Below are 13,096 nucleotides of genomic sequence, written 5' to 3'. Positions count from 1 at the left end.
ATTTTACTATCTTACTACATGTACTGAATATGAAGTACTGAAAGATTTAATTAACGATACACGTACATGTGCGAAATTAATATTGATCTGGTTTTAATCTCCCTCGTTTAACCGGATTTTTTCTAAACTAGCTGATTCTACATCCCAATTACGGAGAGGTTCTAGTATTTATACAAATTAAGTGATTTAAATTTTTCGCACTTGAAATGTTTGTTTCCTATTGTAATGTTATTCAATAATTGAGACACATCTTAATTTTAATCATATTCTATGAGAACCGTTCAAATAGTCAAGACCTCATGCAGTCAGAGTAAAACAAGTGAAAACTATTTTGTCTATTTCATCAATAGTTCTTTTTCAGAATTCCTTGGTATTTTATTTATTAATATTATTATTTTTTAGCACCACCCCATAATGTGTTTAAAACTGGAGCAACTAAAAGCTGGTAAAATTCGCGGGCGTTTACTCTAAAAGACCAGTGAAATACTTAAAATAGCATACAAGGAAGTTCTTTGTCTCATGGAAAAGTTTTTAGGTGACAAACAATTTTAAATGGCGAGAAAGTGTTAAGGTCCAATATGCGTTGAATTAGTTACATCAGAAGAAAGTTCCATGAAGAAAAACTTGGGTTTTTTTTTTTTAAGTTGACATTATTGGGACAGTGATTGTATTGAAGTTAGTGGAAAAAATTTTATGACTCTTAATCTTAATGCCTTTTTTAATCGGGTTGGTGTACGATCTTGGCTTCCCATGATTTCCTATGGAACAAATCTTCTTCCTTCAAGGAACATTTAAAAATTTATTCTATTCACTTTATATATAGACAATCAATTTTTTTCTCAAATGTTATGGACATTTTTATACAATTTAACAAGAGCATTTAGAATTTTAATAGTTGGTTATTTTTTTCCTCGAATTTTAAGTTCAACCAATAAGCAGCTCTATCAAAAAATTAAAAATTTACCCCTACTTTGTGCCATAAAACTTCTTTAAATCAATTAAATAAGCAATTCTTTTGTTAAAGTATGTAACACCTTAGCGTTGAGACGCACACAGTTTCAAGACATTTGAACGAGTGGTGTTCAAAAAAAAAAAGTTCCTTATCTGACAAAAAATATGCTAGGTACCGTTTCGTCTTTTCCTGATTCATACTTAAATCAAAATAAGTTTCATCCAATCTCTCTTCTTGCTCCTCCCCTATGTCGATAGAATATTAATCAAGACAAGATAAAACACCCCCGGGGTTGAACACTGAAAGAAATACGAGTGATTGACATAGCAAGGACTTTACCATAGATAAAGTTTCTAAAATGCACTCGATACTAGGCATCTCGATCACTGAAGTGTCTTGTGAGTCGGTCGTGATTTCTCGACTTATTTCTAATCGAACTTCTATCATAATGAACGGTAAAAAACACTAACGCTATCATTAGAATGAAACCTTTTTTTAAAAAAGTTGGTAATTTAAAAATTACGAGCATCTTAAATAAAAACTGATTCAAACAAAATTTTTAGAATGAAAAAATACCCTATGGTTGAGTTGTTTCGTATTCAAATACAATCACGTTTTTCTTTCTTTTGTAATAAAACTTGCTTTTCTTTATTCATTTATTTATATTTATTTATTGGCGAAAAATGACTAAACATCAGTTACAAAAGTCTTTCGATATGCAAAATTAAATATTAAGTACAAAAATTCCATTACACAATTAAATAATTTTCCATTAAAAAAATTTTATTTTCCAATTCATTGGAAAAAAGTTATTAAAATTGTTCTTCGGTTCAAAGTTAGATTTTTTTTCAGCTATAAAAATTTATCATTTAAACCAAATACTTCGTTTCTCACACTATATGGTGGTTCCAATACGAATATATCACATTTTCCAGTGTTTATGCATAATCGCCTGTTTGTAGTCCTAGTAAATTTGATGTCGTAATCGAATGAGAATCAAATTTACCGGATATTATGCATAATCGTCAATTCAGAATAATTCTAAATTTTTTCATTCCATAATTTTGTCAGAACTTTAATTAGAATTATCTTTTTTTGATAAACTCTCCGTCATTTGTACTTTTGAAAATAAAATAAAACACAACTTATTTCCGAGTTATGCAAGATTATTTGCTCTTCTCGCTTTTGAAGTCACTTAAGAATTTTCTTTTCTTTCATTTTTGTTTTAGGGGGGTAGCCAATAAGCATCAAGTACAATAGGTACAATGAACAATGGGTACTTAGCATGTTAGCCGAAGTGTGAACACCCCCATCCCACCCCCGTTAAGGTGTTATCACCCGAAGACGAAACGGCACTAATTTGCTAAAAGGATGAAACGGGAAAAGGCGAGTCGGGACATTCCCAGAAAAAACTCAGTTTTGAGAAAGAGCATTTTAATGGGAAACATTAGCATATACAGGGTGCATAGTAAACAGGGGGTATGACATTTTACTGACGAATCGTTGATGTTAGAGGCATACTTTCAATTAGAGAAAGTTTGCAAAGAACGCGTAGTACTCAGATATGTCATTCATGTTGCAAGGGGTTGGATAGTTATCAAAATAAAAAAAAATTAACTTTTTATACAGCCCCCGTGTGCCCCAAATCCCAATCAGAAATTGTTGCCCTTTCTCTCCTGATGCCAAATAAAAAAAATCCACATTTCTAAGTGCAATATTAACTGAAATATTCGAATTCGAAAAATGGAGGAAAGTTAGGAAAAAACAGCATTAAATGCAAGTAAAACGGTTTTTTCGCATTTAGAACTGCTTTTTCCCAACTTTTCTCAATTTTTCTAATTCGAATATCTCAGTGAATTCCACTTGGAAAGTGGAATGCTTTTAGTTGGCATCAGGAGGGACAGGGTAACAACTTTTTAATTGGGTTTTGGGCCACACGGAGAATGTGCAAAGTTCATTTTTTTTATTTTGATAACCATACAACCCCTTCCAACGTGAATGACATATCTGAGTACTGCACGTTATGTGGAAACTTTTTCTAATTGGAAGTATACCTCTAGGATCAACGGTTCACCAGTAAAATGCCATACCCTCTGTTTGCTATGTACCCTGTATATAATGCCTGCCAGCAGTTTATATTAAAATATATTAAAAATACTTCTTATGCAGGGTAGAACAAAAACTCGAACACACAATTAGATGCATAAAATTTTATAGCATTTGAAAATTGAAAAATTCGAAAATGTAATTTTTGAAAAAATTTGCGTGCACCAACCCCCTTAATTCTAAGTGATTTTTATATATCTAGATGATTTTATATCTAGAGTTTCTTTCTATAGATTGCAGTAAACCTCTTATAGAATCTCGTCAAGTCTCGGTAATGCTCGAACAAGCACATACCGCTTTGGAACAATATATGATGCGCGTTCGTCCCGGTGAAAATGGAGTCTTTGGTAGAACACTTCTTGTTTTACCAAGCTTACGAGCGATACCACATAATTTAGTCGCCGATATGATATTAGGCCTCTCATCTACGGCCATTGCAAGACTTGTACGTATTCTTTAGTGATTATGATTATTTGTAGTCTATCATATATATATATGTATTGATATCAGTGACAAAAATGATTGACATTGGTCGGGATATAATTATTTGCATTGATTAAGTATATTAGGTATTGTGTGCAATATAATACGATAGAGATGCATTTTTGGTTTCATAAAATTTTTCTGAAATTTTTCTTTGCTGCCGAGTGGCAGTCGAGTGGTTAGGGACTCTCACTGTGCAGGTCTGGGCTCGAATCCCGGTTCGGGCATGGATGTTTACTAACACTAACAAATTTCCTGGATGGATCATGCTGATCCCTTGGGAATACGTGATGTGATCTCGTTATTTTAAAAAAAAGTTGTAACAAAAGAGCAGGAAAATTATCCTGTAAAATTTATTTTAAAGTAAACGTGTAGATTTTGGTATATTAAACCACCAAAATATAATGAACATAAAATGCGAATGCATTTCTGTAAACTAAGAGTTATTGAAAAAAATTCATGTCATTATAAAGTAATGTTAGGAAGGTGAGAAGAATTCATAGACAGAATAAAAAATGTATGAATTGATTTTTTATTTGTTATTTCAATTTGTCATTACAATAATGAAACTTTATTTAGTGTTGTTCTAAAGATTGATGTGTTAAATTCAACATGACTATATTCTTTTTCGATTCCAAAATAGCTGTATGTACCGCATGTAGAATGATGAAAATAAAACATTTCTAAAATACAAACCAATTTTTCAAGTCTATATTATTTTTTTCATTTAGTGTTACGTATTATTACGCCGACAATGTCGTATAACAAATACTATCAAATTTTCTCTTTATTGGTGCAAAATGATACAATCGTTCTACTCGTATTCTAAAAATACAAAGAGAGGTATTTTAATGTGAATTTTTTCCCGAACCCGTGACAAATATCTAAGTAATGAAATAATAAGTAAATGCGCCCCCGTGAAGAAGAAGAAGAAGGTTGGCCAATTTCATGGTACAGAAATATTTGGTGTTGGTCAGGATGTTCCGCACATTTCGCTGACCTGAATCCCACACGATTGATCTCCAGACATTCACCATTTGCGAACAGATTCTCATGATATTTCCTATGGAGGTAGCTGTTCCCAGTGTGTCACTGCTGACAACCTAAGATAAATTAATTAGTTTAGAATGTGCAATCTATCATCAATGATTTCAATAAAAATCAGGCTTGTTTTTCGACAACAAAATTTAGTTGAACGGAATATATACATGCAAGTATAAAACATAGTAGAAATGTAAAAATACTCGCGTGTTAACGAAAACTGAGAGGATGCCCTTGAGATTGTTTTTTTCTTCTATAAAACAAGCACTTTGGCATGAAATTTTATGAGCTCCCAGACGGATTTTAGGATAAAAATGTTTCTGGGTCCTTGAATGTTTTTTTAGCCGGGTCTATTGTGCCAAAGTGGAATCTGGCGCTTCATTTTTAATGTTTACTAAAACATAGCAAGCCATTCATATTAGATACAGTGATACCCCTACTTACGCGTATTCGGAGTTGAGCGATTTTTTTTGTGAAAAGTGCACATTTCTGAAATCCAAGCATAATCACGGGATCGATGCTGAGATATTAGAGATTATTAAGTGATAATTAAATAAGAATTGTTTTATACGATGGAACTACCGCATTTAATGAAACCACGTTGATTTTTTAGTTCAGTTCGCGAAGAGGCCGGTGATCCCTGGCCAAAGTCCGATAACAAAAGACATGATTCGAAATCATCGTCAAGTTAACGTATTTTTTGCGATAATTATGTCCACGTTAGTTATGGCAACCCATCAAACCGCAGTTACGATGCGGTAATGATTTTTTTTCTCCAAAGTTTTGCAGAAAAAAAATATATGCTTATATAACTATTTTTATAGTTTTTCCTCTCAAATTTCACCTTTTTTCTCTCTCGACACGTGGAGCTAATCCAATACAGCTGCTATGTATAAGCATGTATCACACGTTAGCAATTTAAAAAAAATGGATTTGACTCCTACCAGGCCGTCTTACATCAGCACTTTGAGCTTTGTCCAGGAATCTCCGGCCACTTCACGATATGGGCGACCGAAATCCGAATTATTTCTGCAATTCTGACTCTGGCTAAAATGCTTGGCCAATTCCCGAAGTGGCCGCACTTCGGGCTTTGGCAGTAACATATATAAACGTGAAAATTTGCCGTTATTTAAAAATGTAATTTCATGGCCTGTATGGTATCTGCCATTTTTGCAGAGAAAGTCACAATTGCATACCTGAAGCACAACTTTATTGCAGGTCTTAAAACAATATTTGTTCGATGTGATGTTTTTTGATGACAATTCACTTATATATGTCTGCAACTCTCACTAAATCTCAACCCAAGGGCGAAAGGTGATTTCTTCCCTCAAAACACAAGCAGGCCATTTCTTTCCAAGGATTTAGTTGTCATGAGAACCTACAAAATTTTTGACTCGTGACTTTCATTAGTATAGATTTTAGGGAATACAGCCTCTTTTTTTCAAGGACCTGATTTCAGTCACAATACAGATTAAATTTTATGAAGCCATAGGAAAGTACCATAGTGGTGCATCCACAGTAAGAAGAAAAAAAAAGATGCGTTTTTCCTAAATTCTAGTCCCAATATTTATTTGTAATTGTATGCAAAATCGTACCCCGACTTACATGGTTGTCGTCGGTCCCACCTATCGCTTAACGTTGGGGTATTACTATACTTAAAACTCAAATTTGAGCTAAACTTTCTACAATGAGTCAGTACCACTGAAATCACAGCAAATTTTCTTTCTTGTGTATGCATTCGACTTAGCTGTGAATAAGGTGTACACACGAATGCATGTATATATTGACAAATTGAGATAATTTCGCCATCTTCACATGAACGAGCTCCGAACTGAATTACTTGTATGTTACGAATTTTTTTATGAAGTGGAAAATAATCATTTTACACGCAAAATATTATCATTGAACAAATACATACCATATTTGGTCTTCCGAAATTTACATCTGTAAAGAAAAAAATATCGATCATAACATCATATGAATTTGAAGTTATTAAATTTATACTTGACACTCATTAATCGACCTCGTATATAAAAGACAACAAAAACCGAACTTGTTGTGCGAGACATTCGCTGGCGTATGCCAGTTATTGCCGACAGGATCCGAATAAACGAATTATGCATTCCATAAGAACCACGATTTATTGTATAATTAATCAACTAGTTATTCTGAGTACAAGCTGCGTTGAGGTACTTGAAATATTGGGGTCCGGGTCAGAATCTCGACAGGTGAAAAACATAATTTAAAGTTATTTATACAATTTAGCAGTCAAATGGCTTAAGGGGTGTCACGACCCTTGAAGTTGAATTTTCAAGAATGACTGTAAAAAATATTTTATTCAATTGCAAAATCAAATGTAAAAAATTTCGTGTCAATCAGTTAATTTGTTCTTTGAAAATGAATTGCAGTGTAAATGAATTATAGTGTAAATAAGAAAAAACACTTCGAACGCGATTTTCTCAGATTGTAGTTTTTGAGCTTTTATCCATAAGATTAAAAAAACCTACATCACAAATATTCTGAAATTTCGAAGAAATGTTTATTTGAAACGTGTTATTTAAATGGACCTCGGATTTAGCAATTCACTAATGGGAAGTATTTTTTAAAAAATGTTGAATTTTTTTAGATTTTTGAAATTTATATATTTTTCAAACTTTAAAAATTTATAAAATTCCAACGAATAACCAGATATCCAAGTTCGAAATCCATTTTACTAACACATGTTGAATAAACGCTTCTGCGAAATTCCAGAATTTTTGGTGCAGTCGTTTTTTTATCTTTAAACGGATGAACTTAAAAACTGCAATATCTAAGAAAACTACTTTCAAAGTGTTTTTTTTTTGCATACATTTACACTATAATTCACACACATTACTTCTTTCTTTTATTATGAAAGAACAAATTAATCGATTGACACGAATTTTTTAGTGTTTTATTCGCAATTGAATGAAATATTTTTTGAAGTCATTTTTAAAAATTCGACTTCAAGGGTCGTGACACTCCTTAAAAGACATGACACAGTTTTTTACGAGAAGTAAATTTTTTAGCACTTCTCTGTATCACTATCATTTGATTTCGTACTATCCAATGGTTTGCAAAATAATCAACCCTGTAATGGTTAAACCCCCCCCCCCCATAAAAATATATAAAATGTTTCCTTTGTGTTTTACAAATTAGCATGTAAATGGATGCTGCTAACATATTTTTAATTGAAGCAACACATCAACACGACAATTTGATTAATCAGAGTAGATTTTATAATTAGTTAAAATGGCCAAAATTTATGGTAACGTATGCGAATTTCTTTTATTTTACTGTTATCTATAAACTGATAAGCCCTTGATAAGCAAAATTGAATAGTTGTTACCTTGAACTTTATTTAGAATTCTCTCAATTTTTCAGCGATTTCATAAATCACTGAGCACATAAAATTTTAGCAGCTCTTAAAAAATGAAATTGAAAAGGGACTAACTCATTCCAGATAAAGTTTTTTCTTATATAGCTGCATTTTGTACTGAAATGACACTAAAAACGTACTTTCTAAAATAATAAAAAAAATTGAGAAAAGAAATTAGTATAATGGTGAAATTAGTAAAAATTCGACCATACATTTACCATGTATATTCAAATATGCACTGTACCATAGAGGGTTAACTCATAAAAAAATTTAAACTGCAGTTTATCTTTGAAAATTACGCTGATTGTTTTATATTTTGATGGAAATGCATTATTTAGTTTTCCGCGCACCTTCCCATTAACAAATTAATGAAGATAAATTGTACTTATATTAGCAATAAAAAAATATTTGTACTAATTTTTATTTGTCCCCAATTATTTCCAGTTGGGTGAGATGGAAAACATGCTCTTCGAAAAGCGAAACATCAAGGAGATAATAAAATATCTATGAGCGAATAATATTAAAGAATAATTCCCGTTGAATTAATTCCAATATTTTTTGTTATGAAATTAATTGAAGGGTAAAAGTGGTAAACACTGTAAATGCCAAAAAGGAAAATATTGGGAAATCGCAAAACACTGTTTTTTTTGCAGCCCATAGGGGCATTCACATTTGCGGCCTCTTTACATACTCTTTTGAACCACTTATGGAACTACTAGGAACTTTTCACGTTGACAACAGCATTGTTCCTTTGACAGTTTAACGTGAAAAACGGTGTTCGAATTTTTTTAGCACTTATAAGGTGTGTGTGTTTACCATTTTTACCGTATAATTCTGAACTGAACTGAATTTTTGTAGCATCGGGACTATGTTCTGAAATTGAAATATTACATAGTTCTTCATATGAAATACAAAACTCTGGTTATAAGTTTTCTACGGGAATAAATATACCAGTGACGTTTATTCCTTTTCTATTAGATAATTATTAAGTAATTATCAATGCTGTAAAGTTCGAAAGTGTTGAAAGGAAGTAGTGGACACATGTTAGTTACGACATCAAATCGACCTACAAGTAATTGGTTCAAAGTACGCTGTGACATTTTTAATCTTATAAGTTTTTGTTAATTTGAAATGCAATCTATAGTGTTATGAAAAATTGCCAAAAAAGTGCAAATCATCTCAAAAATTGTTTAAATTGGGTCAAGGCACTCTTTTGAAGATACGACATAGTCTTTTATCCGTGTTTAAAGAGCCCCCGTAGAGTGCCAAAAAACCGCAGTTCCTACCCATTTCTTGTTGCATATAATCCGAGATTTGAAAAGAATTTTTTTGGGATAAAGCTTTGAGTATATTTTGATACATTTGTTGAGTAGCTTTCTATCCGAGCGTGTGTATATGTGTAGGCGTGTGATATCTCATTGCAAAGCATGGCTTGTGGTGTGTTTTTCTCGCAATTTACTGTCTAGTTAAGCAAGGAAATAAAGAAACGATAGCAGTTTCTGTAGCGGGGGTGGATTCCGGACATAAATAGCAGTTTCGTTTTGTTTTATTTGATTTTTTTAAAAAGCAAAAATGTGTAGGGGGATACGCGGTATGAAAGGAGTGCTCGAGCTCTTGATGGCAACCAGCCAGGTGCTGTCTCTGACAGTTGCTCGTGCAATTTCCTCGGTATCAACACACTACACAGCTTCTATTTCTTTCTTAATTCTCTTGACCAGGAAAGAAAGCTAACAGACGATTTCTTAAAGTGCTTTTCTTTCCAAGAACTAAACATTCACCTCAAGTATATGTGAGAAAGTTGATTTATAAAAAAAAATCCATTCTTTTCTAGAAAGCGTCTTTGGTTTTACAATTCAAAGTAGATTTCATCTGAATTTCAAAATTTACTATAAGTCTTTTGAGCATATGCAGATACGTTTTGAAAAAAAAATTGATAATACAACATTATATAAAATGTAGTAAAACGAATAGTTTTAAAGTTATTTAAAAATAATAGTGTGATAGTATATTTCGAACTTATTGGTCTAATTTTTTTTCTGCCAGCCATTCGTTGTCGCTGTCAATGCCATCACTAGTTTCGTATATTACAGCCTAATCTTAATGAACATTCTTTAAAAATGTTATTCGGTTTTATTAATAAAAACTGAATTTTCCATGCATCCTGTTGCATGAGATTCTGCAATGAATTATTTGAATGCTTATCCAGAAATTTCGCATAGAAAGAATTAGGTAAACCTTCCTGTTCTCGAGTTGAATGTTTCTATTTCTACATTAGATAATTTGTAGAATCATTTTAGCATTCCTGTTTATTGGCGGTTGTGAGTAAAATATTTAATGACCACAGTGTGACTTTTGTAGGTGTATTTTCGTGGAAACATGTCACTTTATCCAGAGTACTTTTATGAACGGGCCTAAATTTTTACTTTATATGAATATACAAGACGAATGTATCACAAAAGTCAATTTAAAAGAGGTAATTTCATAAATACAACGTTTTCTACTAAGTGCATAAGCGTTTAATTTTTAACATAAAAATATCAAAATCTATTCAATGAAACGAGTGATTAACTATATGCATTTCAAGATGATATAATAGGTGAACAAGTGAAGAAGAATTTCCATTTTCAATTTTCGATTCAGTTTTTTAAGGAAAAAATGGCGGAAGGCCAAAGCAGAATGCAAAGTTTTCGTTCTAAATCACGTTATACAGTTGCTTCTGGTAACTTCCCTTGTTACCGACTGAAGATACAAAATAGCATCCAAAATATTCTCAACTTGTAGAGAATGTGGTTTTTTCACAGTATATTTTGGAAGGATTCCCGAACGTGAATGTATATTTTGGAAACGACATCGTGAACGTAAATCTGTGAGAGTTGTCAGCTTTGAGCTAACAAAACAAGAAATGGTACCTACACAAGAAAAATTCCATGAGACTTTCCTTATTATTCTAAGGATGCCTCTTAACAAGAACTACGTATAAAAAATATTAATTCACAAATTCTAATTTGTAACGTTCATAAAGCAAAACAATTTTTTATTCAAGATATATCTGCCCTATTTATTACTTATTTCTAAAATACCAATGGATATTTTTGAAATTTTCAACACTCGATTCTTGAAAATAAAGTCACACAATCTTAATTAAATAAGATTAACTTTATATTGAATACTGGGAATCTTATATTCAAAAGGGAAAACTTGTACTAATATTAAAACATTCGTGACCGAATGAGTTCAAATATTATGTTTACATGCCCGAAATTACAGAAGAGTGTGTCGCCATAGCTCATTTGCTTGAAACTGCCCGGTGGTCATAATAAAATGGCCACTCAATGTATAATGAAAGGTCACAACAGAGTGCATCACTATACTTATCCTCTAATTACAAAATTTAAATAAATATATCTATAAATATAACAAAATTCACAAATATGTCTTAGATATTCTCGTTGTATTGATTTCTATACAAATACAAATATTTGTATAGAAATATTTGTATTTGTATAGAAATCAATATAGCGAGAAGAAAAGTCTTAAATATAGTAAAATAAGTAAAGCAAATGTGATAGCTGCGATTCCGTGAAATTTTATTTATTAATATTGACTTCGTATAAAATTAGGTGGTCCTAAAAATAACATTTTATCCATTTAAAACTAATAACTCAAATTAGTATAATATTTATTTTTTTAGCAATTGATTTATTTGAAATGATAATTTAGATTAATTTGGTTAGTGTGGACTATCCAGTATTCAACACTGGAAAATCTTATTTAAAGAGAAAAACTTGTATTATTAGTTTAATTGAGTTTAATGAAAAGTAACAAAGGTGAGAGTGCATCACTATTTATACTCTAATTATAATATCTAAATAAATATATATCTACAAATATTCAAATCCCCAAATATCTCGTAAACATCAGTATAGCGAGATGAGAATTCGAATATAATCAGTAAAGCAAATGTAATAACTATATCTCCAGTTCCGTGCAATTTTATTTATCAACATTGACAACGTTCTAGTAATAATATTTTATCAGCACAAGACTAATAACTTATTAACTATTGATTTACTTGAAATGCTAACTTGGATTTTTAAAAACATAATTATGAAAAATCCCAAGAAGTAAAATTTAAGAAACTCCTAGAATATTTTTAACAAACTGTTCCAGCAGTTTAAAGTTTATCGATGAATTAATATTGAAATAAATAAACAAAAAACGAGCATCGGATATGATGTGATTTACGAAGATATTTCTTCACATTAATTATAATTTTCCAACAAGAAAATGTTGTGACGAAATCGTAAACTTACCCCAAGGTAAAGCACCCATAAGATGAGCAGTAGTAGAATGAGAATGACGTAGTTCATAACTAAGCTGCTGGCTTCTTTATCACCAAAGAAATTCATTCCGTTCCTATTAGATTCGAAGGTCAGTTGGAGATGATTATGGAAATGGGGGAAAGAATTATAAATGCCGATGGTCAATCACCGTTTTATAAATTTTATTTTACTTATTAATTATTATTATATATATATTTTTTTTAATGGGATGTGGGTATTTGGTGGGAGAGTATACGGAGGAATATACCGAAGCCTTCTGCTTGAAGCCGAAGTTATTACGAGAAGTGGAGACCGATATGTAAAAATAGACTGCGTTTCAGCGATTCCGGGGCATACCATCACCCGCCCTCACCTCTCATGACGACTTTTAAGTTGGGGGTGAGTGACGTCTCTTCTTCACTTTGCTTGATGCATCTATCTGCGGTTTGTTTATGTAGGTGAGAGAGAGGAATCCTCCAGAAGCCCCGTTCGTTCGTGTTCTTTTGGGAGAATATATTTTTTGTGCAACGTCTGCAGAACACCTCAAGCTTCCAAACAAAGTTGAAGCGACTGAAAAAAATACGCATCTTTATGAAAAGACTCTTTCTCACTTTAATACATACCAATGATTTTTTTCTTTTTACTTTCGCTTCTCATGATGAGAAAGTCATTAGATGTAATGTTTTAACTCACACGCGAAATGAATCCTACTACAATTTTCGACCATTCTTGTCTTCAGATTTGTTTCCACATAATCAGGGCTGCCTTAAGAGCATCGTGGGCCCCCGGGCGAAG

At 32.0% G+C, this 13,096-nt stretch overlaps 1 long non-coding RNA gene across 1 annotated transcript; it reads right to left on the bottom strand.

Moving 5' to 3' along the window:
- Positions 1 to 4,310: 4,310 nt before the first annotated feature.
- LOC149085173 (uncharacterized) lies at positions 4,311 to 12,729 on the bottom strand. The gene is made up of 3 exons (XR_016192812.1): positions 12,293 to 12,729; positions 6,501 to 6,526; positions 4,311 to 4,644 (listed from the first exon to the last, which is right to left on the bottom strand). It is a non-coding gene; the product is annotated as an uncharacterized LOC149085173 (long non-coding RNA).
- Between the last annotated feature and the right edge of the window lie 367 nt (positions 12,730 to 13,096).

Source organism: Pholcus phalangioides, unplaced genomic scaffold, assembly GCF_987345545.1.
Source record: "Pholcus phalangioides strain wild (caught in Gottingen) unplaced genomic scaffold, Ppha-v1.0 ptg000007l_1, whole genome shotgun sequence".
NCBI lineage: Eukaryota > Metazoa > Arthropoda > Arachnida > Araneae > Pholcidae > Pholcus > Pholcus phalangioides.
Note: the sequence above shows the minus strand (reverse complement) of the source record. Positions and strands in the feature narration are given on the sequence as shown.